The sequence below is a fragment of the Ambystoma mexicanum genome, chromosome 3p, assembly GCF_040938575.1.
Source record: "Ambystoma mexicanum isolate Mex_15411 chromosome 3p, UKY_AmexF1_1, whole genome shotgun sequence".
NCBI classification, from domain to species: Eukaryota; Metazoa; Chordata; class Amphibia; order Caudata; family Ambystomatidae; genus Ambystoma; species Ambystoma mexicanum.
Genome location: NC_090925.1, coordinates 130,156,408 through 130,183,962, shown reverse-complemented (window position 1 = coordinate 130,183,962; position 27,555 = coordinate 130,156,408). Strand labels below are relative to the sequence as shown.

Sequence of the window (27,555 nt, the reverse complement as noted above, 5' to 3'; positions counted from 1 at the left end):
CTGCCTTGTTATGTGTATTGGATAGGTTTCATGGTGTAGCAGGTTACAAGGTTAATTGGTCTAAATCTGAGGTATTACTGATTACCGGATACTGTGATAAGCATTTGATAACTGAACAGGGTTTCCAGTGGTGTGACAAAAGATTGAAATATCTGGGTGTTTGGCTGACACCAGTGGTTGATGATATGGCAGGGGAAAATATGAATGATGTGTGTAGAGATCTAAAAATGAACATTCAAATGTGGTCTTTACTACGTTTATCACTCTGGGGCAAAGTGAACGCTCTAAAAATGAATGCAGTTCCAAAAGCTAATTAGATTCTAGGTAAGCTTCCGTTGAAGATAAGTCGATTTTATTTACAAGAGACAAGGGAAATTGTCCTTGCATGCAAAGATTTGGGACAACTTTCTGAATTTGTACTAGTTCTTTATCTATAAATATGTACATTTTAATCTGCATGTTGTTACATTATTTGTGGTTATTTGTTCATTTGCTTTTATTGACTGTTTACTGTTCTTGTGCAAATTGTACAAATAAATAATTTAAAAAAAATATAAACGCAATATTAATGTGGGTTTAACAGCTATGATGTAAGAATCAGAAAATACTGTAGGTGTTTTTTTATTTGATATTGAACATGGTGGTACAAATCTCCACTGAAAGTCCAAAGTAAGAGAACATTATTTACTTCTAACTCTATTTGTCTCACTTTGGCAATTTTCATAGAATTACAATCTTTGACTATTCCAAGTCATCAGACTGACAATTTGAGTATCTGAATAATGGAGATTTACATGCAACCATAACAGATAAGGTTTGCAGTGGTGCAAGTGCTATTAGCACTAAGGAAGAAATTGCACTACAGAAAAAAACATATGTCAATGCATTTTTCAATCGGGGCAATGTTTGCCCTATTCCTAGTCCTTTGCCCTGGTGAAAAAAATGTATTGTAACGATATGTTTATGCACTAGCACAACATTTTACCCCAGTGCTAATTGATCTTGCGCCAGTGCAAAGTTTCTGTAATACCACTGACAGTCATTTATTTCCACCTTATTCGTCTAAGGGAAGTATACCAATGGTGTCTAAAAAGGACTCAAAGCCCACTCATCTTTTTCAGAAAAGTGCCATCGCAGACCTACTTCAGCTTTGAGAAGGAGCCCTTTCGTCAGGCAGAGGTAACTTCACATGAACCTGCTGAAGATACAACATACCTCCTGGGGTCAGCTGTTGCTCCAGCTTTTGTTTAACAAGCGTGATGATTTTGGGTGCTTGCAGACATACAGTGACAGCTGTTTCTCCAGCCCTGAAACTGCTCAAATTGTGGTTTTCTCAACAGGCTGCATGATAGGTATAGGACTTGCTACCGGTGTGAGACAAGTCACCAGACTGCAGTTGTGTTGTGCAGAGATAATAGGTCAGTGTGCAGTTTGCAGTTAAAGCGGTGAAAAACAACATCAAGGGGGCATGCCAGGGTTTGAGACAGCGTGCTTCTTCAAGGAACGCTAAGTTCTCATGACCCATGAAAACTTCCAATGAGTCTGTTGCTCCTTTCATATGATTGTGCCATTCAATAAACCCAATCCTGATGGATAAGAGCGCTCAATACTAAACGGCGTCATCACACTCACCTGGGATTAACTTCCTCAAGTGATAGGCCACGAAGCGTAGCAACTCATTGTGATGATGTCCTCTCTCTTGCCATGGTGATCGGTGTGGGAGTGTCCCTGGGCGCCTGGCCCAATCACTTTCTACATGATAAGGGGTCGAGGGGCTGTATGGGAAGGATCTCAGCATCTCTCCAACAGCACAGGGAGGCCAATGCGGGGGATTGCGACATTGTGGTCAATGCCTGCAGTGACCCAAGAAAAGGGCTTTTCCAACTCTGAACACTTGATTCCAGAGGCCATTTAATGCTAGGCATGCACTGTCAGACCTCTGCTGAAAGTATATCAAAGGTAAACCACATCAATCTGGCAGTTACAGATTATGCCGGCAAAAAAAAGCCGAAGGTAGATCACTGAGAGGCAGCTTAGTGGTGAGATGGCGAGCAAGACAGAAAAGGCAGTGGGACTGAAAGGCAATGGTTCCCGTAGCGGAGCCCAGCAGCTACACTGCACCACACTTGCACTGTCCGAACAGATCCAAGATGGCAAACCAGCCTTTTTAAGGATCGTTGCACAACGTGGGAGAAACATTGATCTCAGTCACCCACATCTGCTCATAAACATCCATTAGCCACACATCAATCCCAAAGAGGCAACAAATATGCATGCTAGCTTCAGACCTATAGGGGAAACCTGGCCAAGAGGTAGTGAGTATATAAATAGGCTAATGTGGGCAGTTGGAGTTGCGGAGCAGCAAGCATTGCCGAGGTACAGAGAGAGTGCAACGTTCAGGCGCAGCTGGAGGTGCAGGGGGAGTTGCAGCTGGAGGTGTAGGGGGAGATGATTAAAGATGCTTAAAGATCTGGACTTTCATGAGAAGGGAGAAGTACGCAGAGAAGTGCAAGTGCTAGAGGAGGTGACGTTGACGGTGCATAGTGTGTGGAAAAGGCAGAAAAATGTAGATGTGTGATAAGAACTTAATGAACAAAAAGGAAGTCTGAGAAGGACGGTTGGTAGTTAACATTGGTGACAGGGAGAAGCAAAAGGGGGAAGAGAAGAGATTGGAGGGGATGAAGATAAATTAAGAGGGGAATGATGAGAGAGCAGAGAAGGTTGGGAGGGGTGAAGGACGAGGATCAAGAATGTGAAGTAAGTTAGGATACATAGAGCTGTACCTTTTGTAGTAAAGCAGATGGGGTAAATTACTTGCAGGCATAGGGAATGAGACAGTAGGTAAGGGATACAATGCCTCCCTATCAGTGTGGCAGAATGTCAAATAGGATAGCCAACAGGCAGCACAAGGCACAGAGCCCAGATACACAGGCAGGCCCTAACGCATGAGTGATCGGAAAATCAAACACAAAGGGGAATGTCTCCCTTCCCCTGGCCTCAGGAGACTGACTCCCTTCTCCTGGTATCTCTTTCTCAGAGTTTCTCGATTTTATCAAACTAGCGGAAATGACTCCCTTCCCCTAGTCTCTCTTGTCCTTGATTTTGGCAGTTCAGAATTCCAGGGGGAATGACTCCCTTCCCCTGGACGTTCTTATGCCTATTTCACAGTTCACAACACCCGGGGGAATGTCTCCATTCCCCTGGTCTCTGGTGTCCTTGATTTTGGCAGCTCACAATACCACATGGAATGTCTCCCTTCCTCTGGCCCTTCTCAGACTTAATTCGCAGTTCACAACACCAAGGGGAATGTCTCCCTTCCCCAGGCCTTTCTTTGGCTTATTTTATAGTTCACACCACCAGGGGGAATGTCTCCCTTCCCCAGGCCTTTCTCAGGCTTAATTCACTGTTTGCAACACCAGGGGGAATGTCTCCCTTCCCCTAGCCCTTCTCACATATACTCTGATCGATGTGGGTCCCTGACCCTCATTTCTTTAAAGATTTGTTTAGGCAGACCTGGTTCACTTACATGCCAGCTACTGCCACAAAGAAGATGGCTAGTGAGGCTCTCCCTCTCAAGTTGCAGGACCCTGAACCAGCTTTCTCCTCCGTATGTTCTTCCTGATAGACCTGGTTCACTCTCCTACCAGGTACTATTATTATTATTATTTAATTGTTGTAGAGCGCCACATGCCCATAGGCCTCAGGGCGCACAAACAACATAAAAAGGACAGGTACAAGAAAGACAAAGGTCAGAGTCAGTACCATATTGAGGCACCCTAGGGAGTAGAAGCTAGTATTCAGTCAGGATTGAGATTGAAGAGATGGTATTTGACCAGTTTTATGAAGAGGCAGAGAGTTCCTGCCCATCTTATTGTACCAGGTAAAGTGTTCCACAACAACAGAGCCTGGACATCAAACAAAGTGCCTCCAAACAGGACTAGCTTATATTTGGGTTGGTGGAGGGTAGGATGGGCAAGGGAACGTAACTGTTTTCCTGGAATGTGGGATTTTAAGCGATCCTTAAGATATTTAGGCCCTGCGTTGGTCTGGCATTTGAAGGATAGAGTGAATATTTTATGAGTAATCTGATGTTTAATAGGAAGTCAATGAAGCTTCCTTCTAGCATCAGGGACATGAGCCCGTCTGGACAGACCATAGATGGCACGAACTGCACCATTTTGTGCAACTTGCAATGAGTGCAGGTTGGTCAATGTTGTGCAAGCCAACAGGCTGTTGCAATAGTCCAACCTGGAGTTAACTAGCGCTGTGGCAAGTGTGAGAAACCAAAGGGTGTGTCACCACCTAAACTCTTGGGATCTGTCATCCAGGTAGCCAGGACACGACCATCGCTTTTGGATCCAGTTCCTGGGTGTGGACCAGTGCGGAGGATCACCTGGATGAGGAGTCGCTGGGGCCTCCTGAGGAGGGACGTGGTATCCCTGTTCTTGTTTCCCTGTTTCCCCTTCTTAGTATCTAGGAACCTTACCCCTAACCCTCTTTTATACACAAACAATACTACATGGACAGTGTAAAGACTGGTAGGGGGTGTCTGTACTTCTGCTCCCTATATGGTAGGAGAGAGGCACAGAAGACCCCAGCCAAGATTCTCTAATACGGTAGCAATGGACGAGCAATCAAGGCCTAGCTTCTCAGGAGGTGATGCAGGCTGGTTCTTAAGTACAGTGTAGTCCCCAAGCCCCCACAAAGGAATGTCCACACACTGTATTGGTTAGAACACAGTCTTTATATACTTAATATTCAAGGTTATGTACACTTATCATAATAACTCACTTTGTACTTAGGAAAATCAACAATGGCAAATATATACAGTTCTAAAGTGGTACCACCCTTTATATTAGATCTCATGAAAAGTGCATCAACAATACTGTAATCATGTCACACAGATCAATAGAGTGAAACCAGCAATAGAGAGTGGAGAGAAAATAAGATGGCTGAGCAATAGGCAGAATACTGGCCCTTAACACTAGACACAGTTCTGTGTGGAGATCCCCCCACCTGGGCAACCTGTAAAATAAAGATATAGCACAAGCCCAGTCCATATATTGTTCTGCAAGTCTTATTCCCTCCTATAATGTTTTTACCCCCCCAATGTACCTGGTGGAGTCGAGTTCTTCGAAGAGGCGTCGACAGATCCTTCTTGAGCGACCCCCTTTCAAGCGGGAGTCACGGATCGTCGAGAGGTGTCGAGAAGCGTCGAGGAACTCGGCGTTCGGTGTCGGGGAATCGACGGCCCTTCTTGAATGTCTTCCCTTTCAAGCGGGAGACACGGGGCGTCGAACGTCCGACAACAAACAGGGTAGAACGGCGTCGATGAGGCGGCAGCTTCGATCCAAGCGGTGCTCGTCGACGACGGAGCGTTGGCGTCCTGCAAGGCAGAGGCGTGCGGGGCACCTCGATGACAATTGTTCTGGACCGCAAAGATTGTGGAGACGGAGGCCCAGCAAGGGCGTCGAGTCGTTCGAGTCTTCGTGGTCTTCGGGTGGCGGGAAACCCACCGGCAGGTTTCTCCTCGGCGCGTTGGTCGTCCTCGACTTTCTCCGGCAGGATAGAGCGGTCGACGATGCGGACGAGGGAGTCCTTCGATTCAAATGTTCTTAGGCAAGGAGCGGACGGCTCCGGTCGTCGGCGGCACGGCGTCAAGTGGTTCCCACGGCTAGGCAACACAACTTCGACGGGCCTCCAGCGGTTACACAGACCTGCGAACCCTGGTCGACGGCAATGGACTTCGACGGCGGCGATGTCCGGGTGCTACACTTCGATCTCCTCGGCGGTCCCGTCTCGGGTCGGCAGCCTTTCGAGGGTCTGACTTTCAGGGCGCTTCGACGAAGATGTAGCGGTGCTCGATGATCCCTCGGAGCACGGGAAGAGGGCGCCTTACCAGGTCCTCTCTCGGGTCAGTCTTCGACGAATTCGGCAACCTTCAGATCTGTCGAAGCAAATGCAACAGCAAGTCTTCTTCTTCCAGCTGGACGTCGAGGATCAGCAATTCCAGTTACTCTTGTGTGGAGACTCAGCTTCTGAACGCTTCTGAACAATTTCCAGTAGTGAGAGGTCCCCAGATATACTATTCTGTCTCTCATCCACACTGCTGGCACACACACAGCAGCCAATCACACAGAAGGGCATTCATGCAGTCAGTCAGCCAATCAGGCACACAGTGCATTCAGGCCACACTCCTCCCTTTCAGACACTCACAACAAGGAATGTGGATTGGGACAAGTACCCAGCCATTCAACACTACACACTGCATTCAGGCCAGTTTCGGGCACGGCTGTCTCAGTCTTTGTCTCACATGCCAGAAACCAGACAACCACAACAAGGAGTGTATATTGGTCACACATTCCATTCACCCAGGTCCCACCCACAGGAGGTACCCACAACATACAGTCACTGGGAAGGCTCCAGTCAGTCTAGCTGGGCCTTCACAACAACACCATATATGGAACTTCCACCCAACAGCCAGTCAGGGGGAAGGGACAGAGTCAGGGCTTCCCAGGACTTTGGGAAAACAAGGTAACAGGCAACAGAAAGCAAGAGGCCACAGGGGCCATCTTGTTTCCTATCAGGAATCAACTGATCCCAATGGCAGGGCCTGGGTATCCCAAAATGGAGGACACCCAGAGCACCTGTCAAATTCAGCATGGAGCTGCCACCAGCCCATACCCTGCTCTGTGGGCCACCCACAGGTGTCCAAAAATATACACTAGGGGCACAGGGTTGTACCCCTACCCATGGGTGTCATAAGGGTATCCCATGGGTCTGTTCACCAAACCAAAAGAGAGAGCTGCACTGCCAGGAGTCCCACATGGACTCCTGGGCAGAAAACACGACAGAACACACGATAAAAAGCAGTAAAGGACAAGGATTCAGAGGCCCTGTCCCTCTGATGTATTTCCAGCATCACAGTCACCCCCCCCAGACTGAGGTGGAGGGTGTCTAATCTCCCACGGGATAGACACCCTCATCCAGACGGTCAACATACCTTCTGGAAAGGCCATCTGCATTATCGTGACTCTTCCCTGATCTGTGCTCTATGGTGAAGTCTAGCCCTTGCAGGCCAATGGACCACCTGAGCAATTTCGGGTTCTCACCCTTCATCTGCATAAGCCACTTCAGGGGCTTATGATCTGTTTGGACCTTGAAGGTAGACCCCGTAAGGTAGGGCCTAAAACGCCTAAGGCTCCAAACTATGCTAAAACACTCCTTTTCAACAGTAGCCCACCTAAGTTCTCTACCCTTGAGTTGTCTACTGATGAATATGATAGGATGTTCTCTCCCTTTGTCATCTAACTGGGACAAGACAGCTCCAATTCCGGTGTCGCAGGCATCCGTCTGGACGATAAAGGGTCGGCTGTAGTCAGGCGCACACAACACGGGTGCCCTACACAGACTTTCTTTCAAGCCATCAAAGGCCCTCTGACAGTCTTCGGTCCAATTAACCTTCCTAGGCTGTTTGGGTGAAGTTAGAGCTGTCAGGGGTGCAGCTATGGTTCCATAGTCTGCCATGAAATTGCGATAGTACCCAGTGAGGCCCAAAAAGGCTCTCACCTGGGTTTGAGTAGTGGGAGTCTCCCAGTCCTGTACATCCTGTACTTTACTGGAGAGAGGTTGGATTTGACCCCCTCCTACCTCATGACCAAGATAGGTAACTTTCCCCTGAGCTATCTGGCACTTGGTGGCCTTGATAGTGAGGTTAGCCCTTTTCAAGGCCTGCAACACCTTATCCAGATGTGTCAAATGCTCTACCCAGGTGGAACTGTAGACGGCAATGTCGTCTAAGTAAGCCACACAAAAGGCTTCCAGCCCACTGAGCGCATGGTTGACCAATCTCTGGAAGGTGGCAGGGGCATTCTTCAACCCAAAAGGCATGACGCTAAACTGGTAGAGTCCCTCAGGTGTGGAGAATGCCGTCTTTTCCTTGGCATGGTCCGTCAGAGCTATTTGCCAATAGCCTGAGGTAAGGTCAAAGGTGCTCACAAATTTGGCAGCACCTATGGTGTCCACGAGCTCATCAGCCCTGGGCAATGGGTGCGCGTCAGTTTTGGTGACGGCATTGACTCCTCGGTAGTCCACACAGAACCTCCAATCCTTGGTACCCGCCTGGGAACTTGCCTTGGGGACAAGGACCACTGGACTGGACCAGGGACTGGTTGAGGGTTCAATAACACCCAGATCCAACATCTTGGCGACCTCAGCCTGGATGTGGTTCTTGACGGTATCTGACATACGGTAGCACCTGCTTTTGACAGGCACACTGTCACCAGTGTCAATTTCATGCCTACACCACGGTGTAAGGCCTGGCGTCAGTGAGAACAGAGAGGCATACTGCTGGAGCAAAGCCCTGCAGGCCCTCTGTTGCTCTGTTGTCAAATCCGGAGAGAGTTGTACTCCCTCCACTGAGCCATCCTGAGGGTTGCTGTGCAGCAAATCAGGAAGGGGCTCACTATCATCCTCTTCTTGCCCTGAAGCTAGCAAGAGACATGAGACTTCTGCTCGCCGGTGAAAAGGCTTGAGCCGGTTGACATGGAATACTTGGGGGGCTACCCCAGAGGCTCCCATGTCAACCAGATAATTGACTTCGCCCATCTTGGAGATGATCCTGAAGGGTCCAGTCCACTTGTCTGCCAAAGCTCTAGGCTTGGTAGGCTCCATCACAAGGATTTCCTGTCCCGGAGTCCAATCCACTTGCGAGGCTTTAAGGTCATGCCAGTACTTATTCAATTCCTGGCTGGCCTTGAGATTTGCTGTTGCCTGACCCATCATCTGTGTCATCCTCCGTCTGAGGCCTAACACATAGTCCCCCACTTGCTTGGCGGGACCTGGAGGGGTGGCTTCCAAGCCTTCTCGGATCAAGGCGAGGGGCCCCCTCACGGGATGTCCAAAGAGTGACTCAAAGGGGCTGAAACCAACACCCTCTTGAGGTACCTCTCTGTAAGCAAACAGCAGGCATGGCAGGAGGAGATCCCATTTCCTCCTTAGGGGTTCTTCCAAAGCCCCTAGCATGCCCTTGAGAGTTTTATTAAACCTCTCAACCAGACCATTGGTCTGGGGGTGGTAAGAGGTGGAGAACTTGTAGGTTACCCCGCACTCTTTCCACATGGTTTTCATGTAACTAGACATGAAGTTGGATCCTCTGTCAGAGACAACCTCCTTGGGGAATCCAACATGTGTGAAAATGCCCAGGAGAGCCCGGGCAACCACCTTGGCAGTAATAGTCCGAAGGGGTATAGCCTCAGGGTACCTGGTGGCATTATCCACCAAGACCAGGATGAACCGATGTCCACCTGAAGTGGGAGGGTCCAGGGGACCGACAATGTCGATGCCCACCCTCTCAAACGGTGTGCCAACCACTGGCAAGGGTTGCAGTGGGGCAATGACCCTGCCTCCAGTCTTGCCAGACAACTGACAAGTTGGGCAGGTCCGGCAGTGGGACTCCACTTCCACTCCCATCAGGGGCCAGTAGAAGTGGGCAGAGAGCCTCTGCTTAGTCTTCTTGGTACCAAGATGACCAGCCAAGGGCACCTCATGCGCCAACTGCAGCAGGAAGGGCCTGTAAACCTGGGGTACCACCAACCTCTTGAGGGCACCAGGTTCAGTCCTAGGCACTTCACCTTGTGCCTGGGACAGGGCCTGTTTCCTCAGACCATCGAGAGAGTGGCACTCTCTCTGTCCTTAACAGAAGTCTGCCCGGGAGGGTCCCCCTTCAGCTAACAAGCATTGAAGGTCGGGATGATCCTCCGGGTTGAGAACCTCTCCCACAGGAGAGTCTTCTGTCTCTTCTCCCTCAGGAGTTGAGTTTGGGTTTTCCACTGGACCCAGCCCGTCCGGAGCATGGATCCCAATGGGTGCTGTCGGAACAGCAGGAAGAGAAGGTGTTCCCTCCACAGAGGTGGCCTTCTTGGTCTTCCTTCTTCTTGCCTTAGGCCTCGCCTTTGGCTCGGGTACCGGACTCACAGCCAGACCCGGTGTCACCTGTGACCTAGTGACCGCAGCGGCAGTCATGGGAAGACCATCCGAGATCAACCCCAACTCTACTAGATCATTTCCTAACAGAATGTTAGCAGGGACATTGTCCTGAACCAGGACAGGAAGCTTTGCTGTCTTGTCTCCAATCGTGAGTGTGACTAAGGCTACAGGCGATAATTTGGGAGGCCCACCAGCTAACCTGGTGGTTCTCAGAGGAGCACCTACATAGTCCTCTGGCTTGAGCAGGGTCCTGTCCACCACTGTCATGCTTGCCCCAGTGTCTCTCAAGCCAGTAGAAGGCTGGCCATTCAAGAGGACACTTCTCAAAAACCTACGGGTGTTCTGTGGGATAGTCGCCAGTACTTCTGAATACTGGTCCCAGGCCCCAAGGGACACTAAGGAAATCTCTACCGGGGCACCAAATGTGATCCCGGTAGAGGAGGGGAGGACGGTGGCCTCCACCTCAGACACGGGGTAAGGGTAGGTCAGGCTGACAGCCTGTACTCCAAGTGCCTTACCTTTACACTTGGAGTCACCCCTTCTGTGATCCAGAGCCCCACAGTCCCAACAAGTGCTAGGAGTGCGGGGTACGGTACTGGAACCACTGGGAGCCTGCTTTGCAGCAGGTGGACCACTACTCTTATTCCCACCCACAGAGGACTTATCCCCACTAGATTTTTAGGTCTTAGGAGAGGAAGGTTTTGGTTTACTCGACTGTGATTGCTTGGGGGACTCCTCAGCTTTCTGAGAGGCCCCCTTTTCTTTGTCCTTGTCCTTCCCACTGGAGTCCTTAGGGGACACCCGGTGGGAGACCCACTTGTCAGCCAACCTAGCCAGCTTAAAGGGGTCCAAAATGTTCTGGTCAGCAACATACTGACGCAGCTCTGGTGAACAGGCTTCAGAAAAATGCTCAAAAAACAACAGGTGGGATAATTCAGCAAAAGTTTTCACCTTGTACCCATCAATCCACCCCATCATGTTCATGTGCGCAGCACTCACCCAGTCAACCCAAGACACATTCTCTCTTTTCTTAAAATCCCTGAACCTTTTAAGGTATTGGGTAGGTGTCTTGCCAAACTTGGCAATCAAAGCAGACTTCATACACTCATACTGACCCCTCTCTTCCACACTCAGCTTCAGAATACAGTCATATCCAGTTTGAGGTACTCTGCTTAACAAACACTTAGCCCAATCTCTTTTATCAACATCATGAATTGCACAAGCCATTTCAAACGCTTCAATCCATTGGAGGATATCTGAACCCTCCACAAACACACCAACCAAATCTTTCATAAACTTGGTGGCTGGGGACCTGCCACTCTCAATTGGTTTAGCTGAAGTCTCCACTCGAGCTTTCTCTAGCTGGATTCTCTGACATTCAGTGTCCTTGTCTTTGAGCGCAAGATCCCTATTCTTGAGTTCCACTTGCTGTGCCAGCTCCTCTTTCTTAAGCTCAGCTTCTATTTCCAACTTGCGATATTCAAAGGCTAACTTCATCCTTAATAACTCAAGTTCCATGGAATTGCTGGGGTTTGGAACAGAGGTAGCAGGAATGGCGGCATTCCCAGAAACAGATTCAGCGACAACCCCAGGGGCAGAGTCCTCACTGGTTGCATCCCCCCCTTCATCAAGAGTTTCACCATCAGTCTGGTAGTCCACCAGGGCAGCTATCAGCTCAGCCCTAGACTTATCCACAAAGTCTAACTCCCTGGCTTCACAAGCACTCTGGAGAGCCTCTAAGCTCATCCGAGTCAATTTGCCATTTGCAATAGACTCCATTGTTTGTAATGCAGTTATCTTGTACACAACTAAACCTTAATTCAATAAAGTGCAGATATTTTGTAAGTGGCACGGTTATACACTGATTCTTAAAACCATAAGCATCCCACCGCTGCCACCAGCTGTAAAGACTGGTAGGGGGTGTCTGTACTTCTGCTCCCTATATGGTAGGAGAGAGGCACAGAAGACCCCAGCCAAGATTCTCTAATACGGTAGCAATGGACGAGCAATCAAAGCCTAGCTTCTCAGGAGGTGATGCAGGCTGGTTCTTAAGTACAGTGTAGTCCCCAAGCCCCCACAAAGGAATGTCCACACACTGTATTGGTTAGAACACAGTCTTTATATACTTAATATTCAAGGTTATGTACACTTATCATAATAACTCACTTTGTACTTAGGAAAATCAACAATGGCAAATATATACAGTTCTAAAGTGGTACCACCCTTTATATTAGATCTCATGAAAAGTGCATCAACAATACTGTAATCATGTCACACAGATCAATAGAGTGAAACCAGCAATAGAGAGAGGAGAGAAAATAAGATGGCTGAGCAATAGGCAGAATACTGCCCCTTAACACTAGACACAGTTCTGTGTGGAGATCCCCCCACCTGGGCAACCTGTAAAATAAAGATATAGCACAAGCCCAGTCCATATATTGTTCTGCAAGTCTTATTCCCTCCTATAATGTTTTTACCCCCCCAATGTACCTGGTGGAGTCGAGTTCTTCGAAGAGGCGTCGACAGATCCTTCTTGAGCGACCCCCTTTCAAGCGGGAGTCACGGATCGTCGAGAGGCGTCGAGAAGCGTCGAGGAACTCGGCGTTCGGTGTCGGGGAATCGACGGCCCTTCTTGAATGTCTTCCCTTTCAAGCGGGAGACACGGGGCGTCGAACGTCCGACAACAAACAGGGTAGAACGGCGTCGATGAGGCGGCAGCTTCGATCCAAGCGGTGCTCGTCGACGACGGAGCGTTGGCGTCCTGCAAGGCAGAGGCGTGCGGGGCATCTCGATGACAATTGTTCTGGACCGCAAAGATTGTGGAGACGGAGGCCCAGCAAGGGCGTCGAGTCGTTCGAGTCTTCGTGGTCTTCGGGTGGCGGGAAACCCACCGGCAGGTTTCTCCTCGGCGCGTTGGTCGTCCTCGACTTTCTCCGGCAGGATAGAGCGGTCGACGATGCGGACGAGGGAGTCCTTCGATTCAAATGTTCTTAGGCAAGGAGCGGACGGCTCCGGTCGTCGGCGGCACGGCGTCAAGTGGTTCCCACGGCTGGGCAACACAACTTCGACGGGCCTCCAGCGGTTACACAGACCTGCGAACCCTGGTCGACGGCAATGGACTTCGACGGCGGCGATGTCCAGGTGCTACACTTCGATCTCCTCGGCGGTCCCGTCTCGGGTCGGCAGCCTTTCGAGGGTCTGACTTCCAGGGCGCTTCGGCGAAGATGTAGCGGTGCTCGATGATCCCTCGGAGCCCGGGAAGAGGGCGCCTTACCAGGTCCTCTCTCGGGTCAGTCTTCGACGAATTCGGCAACCTTCAGATCTGTCGAAGCAAATGCAACAGCAAGTCTTCTTCTTCCAGCTGGACGTCGAGGATCAGCAATTCCAGTTACTCTTGAGTGGAGACTCAGCTTCTGAACGCTTCTGAACAATTTCCAGTAGTGAGAGGTCCCCAGATATACTATTCTGTCTCTCATCCACACTGCTGGCACACACACAGCAGCCAATCACACAGAAGGGCATTCATGCAGTCAGTCAGCCAATCAGGCACACAGTGCATTCAGGCCACACTCCTCCCTTTCAGACACTCACAACAAGGAATGTGGATTGGGACAAGTACCCAGCCATTCAACACTACACACTGCATTCAGGCCAGTTTCGGGCAGGGCTGTCTCAGTCTTTGTCTCACATGCCAGAAACCAGACAACCACAACAAGGAGTGTATATTGGTCACACACTCCATTCACCCAGGTCCCACCCACAGGAGGTACCCACAACATACAGTCACTGGGAAGGCTCCAGTCAGTCTAGCTGGGCCTTCACAACAACACCATATATGGAACTTCCACCCAACAGCCAGTCAGGGGGAAGGGACAGAGTCAGGGCTTCCCAGGACTTTGGGAAAACAAGGTAACAGGCAAGAGAAAGCAAGAGGCCACAGGGGCCATCTTGTTTCCTATCAGGAATCAACTGATCCCAATGGCAGGGCCTGGGTATCCCAAAATGGAGGACACCCAGAGCACCTGTCAAATTCAGCATGGAGCTGCCACCAGCCCATACCCTGCTGTGTGGGCCACCCACAGGTGTCCAAAAATATACACTAGGGGCACAGGGTTGTACCCCTACCCATGGGTGCCATAAGGGTATCCCATGGGTCTGTTCACCAAACCAAAAGAGAGAGCTGCACTGCCAGGAGTCCCACATGGACTCCTGGGCAGAAAACACGACAGAACACACGATAAAAAGCAGTAAAGGACAAGGATTCAGAGGCCCTGTCCCTCTGATGTATTTCCAGCATCACAGACAGAGTAACCTGGGGGAAGACAGATTCACATTCAGCCAGTCTGTTTGACATGTCCCAACATCAGAGTCAGGCAGGGTCAGGCCCTTGCCTACAATGACTAACACCTGAATCCAATTACCCTTCCCCACTGGGATAAAAGGTGGAGCATGAGAGTATACAGAGAGTGAGGCAAAAGGCATGGAGGAGTGAGACTTCCATGGTGGCAGCTGTACCGCAAAGGAGTTGTGGCAGAATAGGATGTGGCCGTGAGAGGGGAGAAGCCCTTCACCCCATTCTATGGTGATCGATGAACTCTTGATGGTCGTTGAGCAGCACAAGCAAAACCTAGAGGGAAGATTGGGAAAAGTTCCACATTCTGTGCACAATATCCGGGGCCCTCCTGCACGTCTGATCGAGGCAGGGAGGAGCTGCAGCCGGAAGAGTATCATCCTTGGCTCGAGAAACAAAGCCGCTGATAAAGAAGCTTCATGTAACCGGTGAGTCGGAGGCAACTGTGCAATACCAGTGTGACTTTGAAGCAAGGCTGCGAGCGGTGGCCAGACGGCAAGAAGGAGTTGTCAGTTGAAGGAAAAAATTCTCAAAGATAAGCTACTGCAGAGTGGTCCGGCACCTGGGGTGCCCAGTCGAAGGTCTCTGGCGGGGCAGGGTGTCTTTGAGTAAAAGTGAAAGTGGAAATAGGAACGAACGAAGATTGAAGTGGTCATGTGAAAGTCAGTGCAAAACCCCCTTTGCTCAATCGAAAGGCTTCAAACTTACAATTGCTTACAAGTGAAAATAGGCATGCGCCCGAATGAGGGGAGCCTTTACCTGTGTGACATTAAGGAAACTGATGTGGACTTGAACCCGACTGAGGGGAGCCCACAACAAAGGAAAAGAGAAGGGTCTGAGCCCCACTGAGGGTAACCTACAGTGATCGTTGTGTGAAGAGAACGGGCTGAGCCCGACTGAGGGGGACCTACAGTGATCGTAGTGTGTGAAATTGAGCATATGAAATGTATAGCAGGATACTTCCCAGTTTGAGACTCTTGTTTGATCCTGAAAAGAGACTCAGCTCAGAAAGACCCTGCCTTGCCTGAGAAACTGCTTCCATGTGCCAAGAAATACGAGTGTAGTCCCAGCTCGATTCCTGGAAGAGCGAATGTAGGAGACGTGAGTCTTCATGGTAAGTTCTTCTTCAAGAACTACGCCTGGCGTCTTCACATTCCTAGAGACATTGATGTTATTACCAGCAATACAGAAGGAAGGCTGGTAGGATACCTGTGGGTCTGGGCATTACACAAATGTTAAAATACAAAAAATTTAAAAATAAAAAATAAAATGGTAACTGGAAAAAGCTGGGTCTAGTTCTTTAAGATGTGGGCCAGATGCTACAATCAGGAGCTCAGTCTTACCACTGTTAAGAGCCAGTGAGTTGTCAGCCATCCAGGTCTGCACTACATTGTAGATTTCTTTTATGGCAAATGAGTGCTGTATGTAGTTTCCGCTGAGCTCAAGGACCATCATAAGGCCTGTTGCTTAAGGTATTCTTCTTAGCTATATTTGGGTTCCTGACCTTGGGTTTAAGGTTTCTCTCTCCCCTTTTCCCTCTCCTGACGGGCCATGTACCTTCAGGGTCTCTGCAGGTTCTCTTCCTTCTGTCGCATGCTCTTGTACTAATTCGGTAGCTTGCAGCATTTCTCCCTAGGCGGGTTGCACGTCTCGCCACGACCGTTGGGTCCGGTTACTGCTTCTACCCGGACGTCTGCTCTTCCAGATCTCAGTCGGCACAGGCATTGCGGACCGGAGAATAACAAATCAGCTCCTTTGCTCGTGTGCCTGTCAGCGGCTTCCTCCTCTCTCCATGCTGTACTTCCTCCATGCTTGCGGATCCTTCTGGGAGGGTCTGACAACAAAGTAAGTCCTTCATTGCTTTTTATTTCCCAGTGCCATGACTAGACTGTTCACCTAAGTCCCATGAGGCATTCCTCATGGCTCTGTACCTCTTCCTCGTCCCAGTACTTGTTTGGTACACTTCCTTTGGGGAGTCAACACTCTTCTTCGTCACAGTATTTCCTAGAGTTACAGACTTCCAAATGTAAATAGGAATAATACGTAAGATGTTAGTGTAAATGGGGTATGGAGGTGTGTAGAGTAGGGAGGGAGGGGTGTTACCAGAGGTGTGGGTAGGGCTGGAATACCACTTTCTCCTGTTGTGTCCTCCCTGTATCCAAGTGGGGGAATTCCCTCCCCATGAGATCCACCCGCTGAGTACCACCCCCAGGGGGACTATCATGTAGCGGCATCATCCTCTCTGGCCTCATGAAAGGGGTCTACCCATCGGGGAGAAGGGACACCATCATGGGATTCGTCACACAGGGTTAGCTACAGTACAATCTGACACTGAGATTGGGATGGGAGCTTTAATGGCACCAGGCACATAATGACCCTACTGGCCCACCTTACCTATGGGAGTGGCGGGAGGACTGGAACTACAACCGGAACTCCTACATTTCCTGAGAGGCACAGGCCTGCCATGGCCCCCAGAAAGGCAAAGCACGAAATTGACATCACAGGATGGTGCAGATGTATTTTTAAAGATTGTGCGTGACATTGGTGAGAGACTCTATGAAACATTCTGAGAACATCTGTTTCAAGCGAGAAGACCTCCTTTCTTTGTGTTTGCCATTTTGTCCCAATTTACCTTTGTGCACCAACCCAAATACATCAATTTCGAAAATGTGCTAAGCGTTGTCAACTGTGGAGTCCATTTGTCTCCAGGCCACCATCTTCTCCTTTCTGGGACAACACACTTGCACTGACACCACTTCCAGTATGTGATTTTGGTGCAAATGACTCACAGGCATCTGGTTGAATCAAGGCCATAGATGAAGTACATTCTTCCTTGAGGTCATTGAAGGTTTCTTTGTGGCAGAGGATTCAACAGACTTATGAGTCAGCTGATTAAATTGTTGCACCATTTGAGAAAAGTATGTTATACACCGTCAATAAAAGTTGATGAATCCTAAAAACACTCCAGTTCCTTGAGATTTGTGTGATAAGGCCTTTCCAAGACTGCTTGAAGCTCCTTCAAATACATGTTCACCTTGTTGAGGTTCATTCAATGGTCGACGTCCTTTCGTCGCGGGATTTTTTTTGCAGGGTTTTTTACCGCGATTTATTTTTCTCGAAAAAACCCATACAATATTTTAGAAAATCAGCGGATTGGGCCCCACCAAACCCCCCAAAAAAATGATGGGGTTTTTCCCCAAAACAATTTGCGGTTAAAAACACAGCAAAAACAATCCAGCGATGAAATGACATGGAACCCATTCAATAACCCAGGAACTGTTTTTATGATCACTGCAATACCTCCAGCACTTGTTCAAGAGGGTCTTCTCGATTGGAGTAGTAGATAAATATGTAATTGAGGTACATTGCCATGGAACCCCCACACAAATCCTGAAACACGCCAGTAATAAAGTGCTGAAAAGCCATGGAGGCATTACATAGATGGAAGGCAATGACTGAACTCAAAATGAATGTACCTCGTCATAACGTTGGTCTTCCATACACCTCCTTTCCAGATGCACACCAAGTCTTAGGCTCCTCATAAGTGCAGTTTTGTAAAACACAATGCATCTTGGACTTGCCCAATCAAATTGGGGATGAGTGTAAGTTGGTAGCAGGACTTGAATGTGATGTTATTTAATTCCATGTAGTTGATGCACACCCAGAGATTCTCAGAGTTCTTCTCCAAGAAAAAGATTGGGGAAGTGGCAAGTGAGTTAGAGGGGTGTATGGACCACTTCGGCAGAGATACAGTGCGATAACCATTCAGGAGGCAGTCTTACTTCCGGCACAAGGAATAGATGCATCCATGTGCATTCTAGGATCTCGTACTATATCAAACGGACCGTCATATAGACGAGGTGGTTCTAGTTTGTCAGCTTCCATTCATGAAAACGTCAGCTAAGGAAGGATATTCTCACGATATTGCAGTCATTGAAATTGACACAGCAATGAGTACAGAAGCTATCACAGGAACCTTGCAGGTGAACTTGGGAGCCCCAAAGAAAAGACAGTTGGTGATTGGGCCAGTCGATTCTGGCATTGTGATGAGAAAATCAAGCCATTACCAAGGTTTGGTGAAAAATGAACTTCAAGTGAATTAACTCCTGATGTCCCAGAATACACATTTGTAGAGTTAAAATGTAGAGTGATAGTCACATGGACCTGGAGGTCAGTGGAGACCCATACATTGAGTATATTGGGTCTGGCTGGGGTTTCAGGAATAAAGTTGCTGCTTGTTGTAGATTCAACGAAGGTGGCAACTTTCACAGGTGCAGATGTTCCCCAAAACGCAATGGATACTTAGACTTGTAGGGATGCTTTAGACAAAGAGTTGACAAAATGGGACACAGGAGGGGTATTGATACTCCAGAGGAAGAGGTCCCCCTGATCTGAAAGCTTTGGCATTTTAAGTTTCCAAAACTTGATAAGGGCAGTCATGTAGGTGAGATTTCCCCTAAGTGCAGTTTGGTAAAACAGAACATATCCAGACTTGTTCAATCAAATTGGGGATGATTGTCAGTGGATAACAGACCTTGAAGGTTTTATGATTTAATTTCCTGTAGTTGATGCACAACCAGAGTTCCACCGATTTCTTGTTCACTTAAAATATTGGGGATCTGGTGAATTAGTTAGTGGCATGCATGAACCCCTTCTGCAGCGATGCATTGATTTAGGTCTTCAGGAGGCACACTGCCTCTAGGAAAAAGGAGTAAATCCATCCATGTGGGATTCCCAGGTCTGGCACTAGGTGGAATGGACAGTAATATAGATGTGGGAGTATTGTGTCAGCTTCCATTGGTGAAAAATCAGCAAAGGAATAATATTCTTCTGGTATCCCATTTCATGAGGTTGACACAGTAGCGAGTGCAGAAGCTAACACAGGAACCCTGTAGGTGAACTTGAGAGTCCTGAAGAAAAGGCAGTTGATTCTTGGGCCAGCTGATTCTAGGATTGTGACAGAAAACCATGCAATTCCCAAGATTACTTGTAGATTTGGTGCATAATGAGTTCAAAATGAATTAACTCCTAGTGGTCTTAAATGCACATTTGTAGAGTGATGGTCACATAACTGATCTCCACAGAGGCCAGTGGGGATTCATTTACGGAGTACATGAACATGGGAATAGCGTGTTTCCTGGTGAACCTTATTTCCATGTATGTGCCGGTGGCTCCAGAGTCAACAAAGGCGTCAACCTTCACTGGGGCAGAAGATCCCAAAAATGAAATGGGAACACAGATATGTGGGGATGATTCGGACAAAGAGATGACAGAAGATGAGCGCAAGAGGGGTCTTGCTATCCCTGTAGGAGATGTCCCCTTTGCCTTCCAGCTTTGCAATTTTCTGAGCTTGCTAAGAGCCAGTAATTTGATTTTATTTCCACAAAACATACATCGTTTTTGAGATGTCTCTTGAACTTTCCTCTGGAGAGAGCAGACCAAGGAGCTGACAAATCTCCATAGATGTGGACACTAACTCCTTTGTGACCTCAGTTTTCATAGGCCTCAGCGGCCTAATGAAAAAAGAATAATACCAAAACCAGTCTCTGGAAGTACACAATATATGCAAGAAGGTCTTTTGCATGCTGATTTCGTGTTAGTATTTTCACTCTATTAGTCTTAAACGACGAATGTCTAGCAAACTTCATTTTGAACTGGGCGCTAAATTCAGTGCACTCCCTAAGAATGTGGTCATCGGAGCTTAGTAATGGGGTGGCCCATGTCAGAGCATCACCTCCCAAGTGTGATCTTCATTCGGAAACAGTGAGGGTTTTATACAAAAATAGAGTAAACAATGAGTGTGGACTGGAAGTGCTACACTGTAGGCAGTATCACTGTGGAGTTAACACGTTTCAATGGATATGTGTTTTTAGATGTAAAAGATAGCATTTCGATGATTTTATTTTCCATGGTAAAACGTTACATGGAGCTGTCCAGTGCTGAAATGTTGGCACTGGCCAGCTCCTTGTAACGTTTGAATGTTTATTGTATATTGGGGGGGTCCCACCCCACCTGGGGGGGTCCCACCCCACCCATCCCCCACACCCCCCATGCCCACCCCCTTAACCCTAACCTAACCCTAGCCCTAACTCCAACCCTTGCCCTAACCCTAATTCTAACCCTTGTCCTAACCCTAACCCTAACCCTAATTCTAACCCTTGCCCTAACCCCAACCCTAATTCTAACCCTTGCCCTAGCCCTAATTCTAACTTTTGCCCTAATTCTATCCCTTGCCCTAACCCAAACCCTAATTGTAACCCTTGCCTTCACCCTAATTCTAACTTTGCCCTAACCCCAACCCTTGCACTAACCCTAATTCTAACCCTTGCCCTAACTCTAATTCTAACCCTTGCCCTCTCCTTAACCCTATTTCTAACCCTTCCAATAACACTAACCCTAACCCTAAAATCCATCGAAATCCATCGAATTTTATTCAATGAAAATGCACTTCGATGGAAAGTATTTTCAATGAATATAATTCGATGGAAATTAATTTGATTAATTCATTTTCGATGACAAGTCCAGATACCGGAGTTGGGCCTTCCCATGGGGGTTGGCATGGGCCCAGAACAATTAACCTACGGACCAGAACTCCTATCTACTCCAGCTTGAAAAGCCTAAGCAGAATAGTGCATGGCAGCTTTTGCAGATTGCCTGGTTGCTAAATCTACTTGACTTTGCAGAGCCATTACTTGTTGTAAACAGCAGGAACATCCGTGCAATAAAAGGCCTTGCAAAGTGTCAGGCTTTGACTGAGGTACTGATGTGAGCCTGTGCCAACTACCCTTACTTCCAAACTCTCCCCGGGATATACCAAGGTGCCTGAATCATCTGGAGCAGGACTGGCGAGGATGCTGTGACCTCGGAGCGCCCAGTGACTAAGTCACACCCGCTCCGACGGCATTGGCAGCCCTCATTCTCTACTGCCCCCAGGTTGCGCATTTCCCATATTGACTGCCCTTCCAGGATGCTCAGGATACTTTTTGTTCCTGGTGAGCTCAGCATTGTCACACCTTGCTGGAGCCGCCCAACCTCAGACTTAACACCAGAACAGGGAGACTGACATCAGCAGAGTGGTGTGCACAGAGACCTGTAACCAAAATATCAATCTATTTTTCTCTCGCGCCTTAGCCATAACCTTTGAAAGTGCTTACATTTAAACTAACATTCTCAAACATATGACAATTTACTCCATATTCTTAGAAAAGGAAGACACAGATATTAATGCATACATTTATTGGACACTGTGGGATCTTTCGTCTTCTTTCAGCCTACAACCATTTAAATCAGAAACCCCCACACGTTCTTGAAGTGTCTGCAATAAACTTGCATACAAACTCTTAAATAACATGGCAGGTCGTACCCCCTGTCCCCCCAACCATAAAACAGTAGCCATCCAACTGTGTAAGAGGATTCAATTCAACACTACAGCTAAGTCAATGCCTAGTCTGGTATACTGAATGGAAACCCTTATTGATATATCTTTATGTCCAGTTCATGCGTTCTGGATGACTACCCCTATATAACACCCCTCTCTTGGAATCCCCCTGACCCCACTGAGCCAAGAAGTAGTTCTGTTTTGCAAGTTAAAAGGTTTATTTGAGAATTTAAACAATATATATATCACACTTTATAATAAATTAATAATTGAATATCACACTTAATCTGATATGATAAAGATAAACAATGGAGAATCTGGCACTAGCCCACTTCTTTATAATCACTAAGGAGTTGACATGAAATGGATAAGGTAGCACACTGGTAAATAGGGACAGAAGAATAATGTGGTAGAGAATACTTTATAGGGTTCAAGGAAATGCAAGGTTGAATGAATGAAATGCAGAATAGAAGATAAACTGAGATGGTTTCACAAAAGACAAGGTAATCACTTTCCCATTGTGGCAATTCATCCCCCCTATACAATGTAAGGAGATGGAAGGAAGAGCACACAGTTCAGGTATACAATCACAATGTAATACAGAGTTCCAGTTTCCCAGCCAGCTTAGAGGAGAATAGATATGAGTTTTACACAGGCTCAAAATGCTTTAAAATGTGATAGCAATATATTGGAAAATGTGCTAAAATGATTTTAATTCCCTCTGGAGGTTCAGGTTGAGGATTAGTTGGTTTAAATTAGTTCAGGCTTACTTTAGCAATGTTCTAGGAATGATTGGCAGGTTAAACGAATTTTTGGCAAATGAAAGCAAGGAAGCTGCTGTTTTCACACGTGGAGAAATTTGCAAATCGCGGCAAATTCGCGAGTGCGTTTTCCGCGATTGCGGCACAAGTATAGGGAGTAGGAATGCGGTTCTAGGTTCGTCGAAAAGCCAAGATTCCCAGCTTTCAGAGGTAAGTTACTGCAAGTCTCTAAGACAAACGGTCACGGAGATATGAGCGATATGGTAAAGGTCGTTTTTCAGATTTGAAATTTTAAAAGTTCAAAGTGACAAGTTACAGCTTGCAACTAGAAAATGACAGGTGACAGCTTTGCAAATGACAGGTGACAGTTAGGAGAAAGTTCTGGTTAGATTAAAATAGATTGAATTCTATTATTTTAACTAAGAGATTGGTTCTGCACAGTTCTGCTAGGTACTCACAATATATTTTTGAAATAAATGGGCCTCGCCACGGATCTGGTCAGGTTTTCTTCACTCACCACGGACGGTCTCTGCGCACAGCGGTCTGGGTCAGCTCTCTGGTTCTGCGAACAGCGGTCTGGGTCAGCTCTGCTCTGCCTCTGGTTCTGGATACTGCTCTGCTTTCTCTGGGTACAGCACTGCTTCTGGATCTTTCTGCACAGCTTTCTCTGGACCCAGCGCTGATCTGCACGGCTCCTGGTTGCTGCTATCGCTGTTAGGTTTGCTGGATGCTGAGGCCCACTGAGAAGAGTTCTCAGTTTGTGGGTTTAGGCCCTTGCTTTGAGTTCTGGATCAAGTTCTTTGGAGTTTTAAGTCTAAGTGTTGAATCTAGTATCTTCTGGATGTTGTGTGGTCCGGCAGAGCGCGTTGCAGCAAATGGAATTGAATGTCCCTATCTGTCCTGACTGTCTGCTTTTAAGTGTTTTGAAAGTGGGTGGATGAAATAAAGAGGCACAAAGTATGGGAGAAGAGAAGAGCTTTATTTGAGGCCCCCAGGTAGCTGCAGTGGAAGCATCAACTGGCGAGGCACTCTCAAATGGAATCTACATGCACAAGGTTCTAAGGAGACCTGTGCATGTATTACCATAACATCTCCCCCACGTGAGGCAAAAGAAAAAGGAAAAACAGGTGGGGGAAAAGCGGGAAAGTGAAAGGGAAAAAAAAAGGTGTCAAGTGGGAGAGGCAGAGGGAAGATGGGTAAACTGGGGTACATTAGTAATAAACATAGTCATTGTTGAAGTTTTGGATGATTTTGCGGTTCCTTCTGGACATTCTTCCAGTGGGGACTCCTTGATGCATGGAGTGAGGTCTGTCATTGTCAACATGTTCACAGAGGGATTCTCTTGGGGAATGTGAGGTGTGTTGTGATGGTTTGTCAGGACTGTTGTCCTTAGATATGCTGGTCTCTTGGATGTCTTTTGTTACTTTTATGAGATAATCTCCAGACCATCTCTTTCCATCATCGAGGATGACAGACTTCCCATGACAACTCACAACTCTCTGTGGAGGTCTGAAGATGGATTCACCCTTGAGAGTTTTCTTTGGTTCTTTGAAACGTGCCCAGTCTCCTTCACGAACCATCATCTCTTTTACTCCATGTCTGGAGTCGTATTGTCTTTTGTATTTTGCTTGTTTTTCTCTTACTGTCTTTTGAAGTAGATCCATGTTCACCCTTGCTTCTCCCGTGTATAAGAACATCCACGCCGGTCTAAATCGGTTAGTTGCAACCCTACCTCGCATGAGGGTGAAGGGCTCTATGTTCGTGGTGGTGTGTAGGGTAGTTCTATACGCATGCAAAGCTTCTTTGAGGGTTTCTCTCCACGGGAGGTTGTTGGCCGTGGCCAGTTGGACTACGCTCTTCACAAGCCTGTTCATGCGTTCCACAAGTCCGTTGGAAATTGGATGGTACAAAGATGTTGTTATGTGGCTGATGGACCTTTTCTTGAGGAAATCAGCAAATTCCATAGATATGAACTGAGACCCGTTGTCCGAAACCAATTCCTTGGGGTCTCCCTCCCTGCTGAAGATCTCTGTCAGGAAATCTATGACTTTCTTTGAGGTCACATTGTCCTCAGCTATTCCCCATTCTGTCCATTTAGAGGTGTAATCGACAAGTACTATGATATATACTTTGACTGTTTTGAGGTTCTCGAATGGACCCATGATGTCGATTGCCAGTTTAGACCACACATGTTTGGGAGGTTCAATAGGCTGTAAGGGGGTCTTTCTTAAGATCTTGGACTTGTCACTCATGGCACACGTGGAGCATTTTTTGACCAGTTCTTCTGCTTCTTTCCACATTCCTGGCCACCAATAGTTGTTTCTCAACTTGTTTTTCGTCAAGCTTCTTCCTAGGTGACCTTCGTGTGCCAGTTGGAGTACTTTTTTTCTGAGTTGGGTGGGTGGGATTACTCGATCGCCTCTGAAGATATGCTCATCGTCCATGGATAATTCTTCCTTGAAGGGAATGAAGGTTGTTAAAGCCTCTCCCGTTTCCACCCAGTCATGCAAGCAATTCTATAAAGACTGTATCTCAGCGCCTCCTTGCTAACTGCCAACAGTACTGAAAACCTCTGCCTACACTACAGCAACTGGTGCCACTCAACGCCATTCCTCACCACTTACAACCTAGAATCAGGCACACCACCATGCAGGGCGTTCCGCCTCCCACCAAGTTTCTTCCATGCCCTGGGAGCCCAACCTGCCCATGGGAACAATGGATCGATGGATTCCACGTCTACCTCAGAGCCATTGGGGGCAGCAAATTCAATGATGACCTCCAGGAGGCGACCCTCTTGAACTGTATAGGGGCAGAAGCACTGAGACTTTTCAGTACCCTTCCCGAACCCGCCAACATAGGAGGAGATGGCAACCGCAAGTTTGACATAGCATTGGCCAAACTCACCAGTCATTTTGGCAACAAGACCAACTCACCAGTCATTTTGGCAACAAGACCAACGTAGTACTGGAAAGAAACAGGTTCTTTTCCAGAAAGCAGCTCAAAGGCGAGTCTATTGATTCATACATAGCGTCCCTCAGAGCGCTTATGTCAACCTGCAGTTTCACAGGTGTCTGTGATGAGTATTTGAGAGACCAATTGGTGCTGAATGTGGCTGATCCACGCATCCAACAAAAATTGTGGCAAACCAAAAATCCCACCCTGGACCAAGCCACGGAGATAGCAAGGAGCATGGAATTGGGAGATCGATGCATGAGGGAAAGAAGTGACCATACGACCAGTGTGGAAATCAAATGTGTCAGCCCTGAGTCCGAGCCTTACGAGCCTCTAGTAGCAGCAGTAAGAAAGGCTCCGCCATCAAGCTGTTCGAAATTTGGCTCAAGCAGAACGAGGCCATACAACTCCCAGAATCCAACGCGCTGCCAGAGGTGCGGATGGTACAAGCATGCAAATCCTGACAAAGAATGCCCCGCCATCGCTGTGGAGTGTTATAAGTGCAGCCAGATTGGACACTTTGCCAAAGTCTGCAAGAACACACGGGGAAAGACAACCAGATATGGCAATCTCACCAGGCGACCTTTCATCAGACCGTCCTCTGTGAGAGTAATCGAAAGCAACCAAGAGCACAATGACATGTTATCTATCAGTCCAATGCAACAAAAGGTACAAATACTCACTGTAACATCCCAACAACAGAGCAACGGTCCCTGGGTCAAAATGCAAATCAACGGCATATCATTACCTGTAATGGTAGACACTGGCTCCCCCTACACCATCGTGGATCTCAAGACCTTTTTAAGTGTACTCTCTGGCAAGATACATGACCTGCGAAGCACTTGTGTAAGAGCTACCGGTTATGGAAAAACGCCCATCGAGATAATGGGATATGTGTGGGTGAACCTCAAGTTCCATGACAGAGAAACATATTGCAAACTCTTTGTAGCCAAAGATGGCTCCTCCGTTGTGGGATGGGAAGAACAAGCCGCTCTTCGAGTAAGAATACACCCTGGAGAAGAAATCCCTGTGCTGAGTGTGCTCAATAATGATATGGACATCAAATCTAATCTAGCAAAACAATTCCCCAAGGTGTTCTGCGGCAAGATTGGACTCCTAAAAGGTTTCCAACACAGAATAACCAAGATAGTGAGTGATTAGTCCCGGAAAGTCAGAGTAGCCATTGAGAGAATGAAGACTGCTAATGCTGTGTGTGTGTTGCTGGGAAACAGCTAGCAGCTTTTGAAAATGATGCAGGGTTCTGCTCAGGGTAGTGGTGAGGGTTTTACACTAAAAAAATGCCAATAAAAGGAAAGCGTACGTTTCATTTTGTCCGTTTTACACATAAAATGCCAAATGAAAGGAAAGTGTAAGTTTCACTTCGTCCTCCCCCCTCCTCTGACCTGATAGTTGGACAGCTCCTGCTGTCTGAAGCACTTTTGGAGTATGGCCTGGAGTGCAATGTGCGCCGCTCTAAACTCCCAGCGGGGAGGAGCGGCACCCTTTACAGTGGAGAACTGAAAGGTGATGTCGAGGCCTCTCTTGGCTGTTCCTCTTGGCTGTCCACAGCTGACAGGCAGGCCGCTGCAGGCGCTGGCAGCAGAAGTCGGCGGCAGCGAAAAAAGGGGGGGGCTGCGCCCAATCAGGTGACCTAATACGCTCCCGGGGGCCTCGGGGTACAGTGCCTCGTCGCCATATGAAATAAAGAGGCACAAAGTATGGGAGAAGAGCTTTATTTGAGGCCCCCAGGTAGCTGCAGTGGAAGCATCAACTGGCGAGGCACTCTCAAATGGAATCTACATGCACCAGGTTCTAAGGAGACCTGTGCATGTATTACCATAACAGTGGAGAAGCTAAGCTTTCTAGGCCCAACCCCTTCAGAGTTCTGATAGGTTGGAGAATTCTTTGCGTTCTCACTGGAGAGCAGGATTGTGTGTCAGAATGATGTCATTTAATGGCTTTCAGAAAGGACACTCCCCTGTCAAATTGCACACAATCTATATTTGATCAAAAAGACATATTTGCACAGGTACACATTTGTTTAAAATTACATGCACCGATCACATATCACAAGAGGTATACCCTGTCCAAATCTGCTCTTCCTGGGGGCTTGCATTCAGAAATGG

At 47.7% G+C, this 27,555-nt stretch overlaps 1 protein-coding gene across 2 annotated transcripts in view; it reads right to left on the bottom strand.

The window, feature by feature from the left end:
- The window catches only part of LOC138580158 (proteoglycan 4-like), a 1,214,734-nt gene that overhangs the window by 93,624 nt on the left and 1,093,555 nt on the right, over positions 1–27,555 (bottom strand). The gene's annotated exons all lie outside the window — the stretch shown is intronic.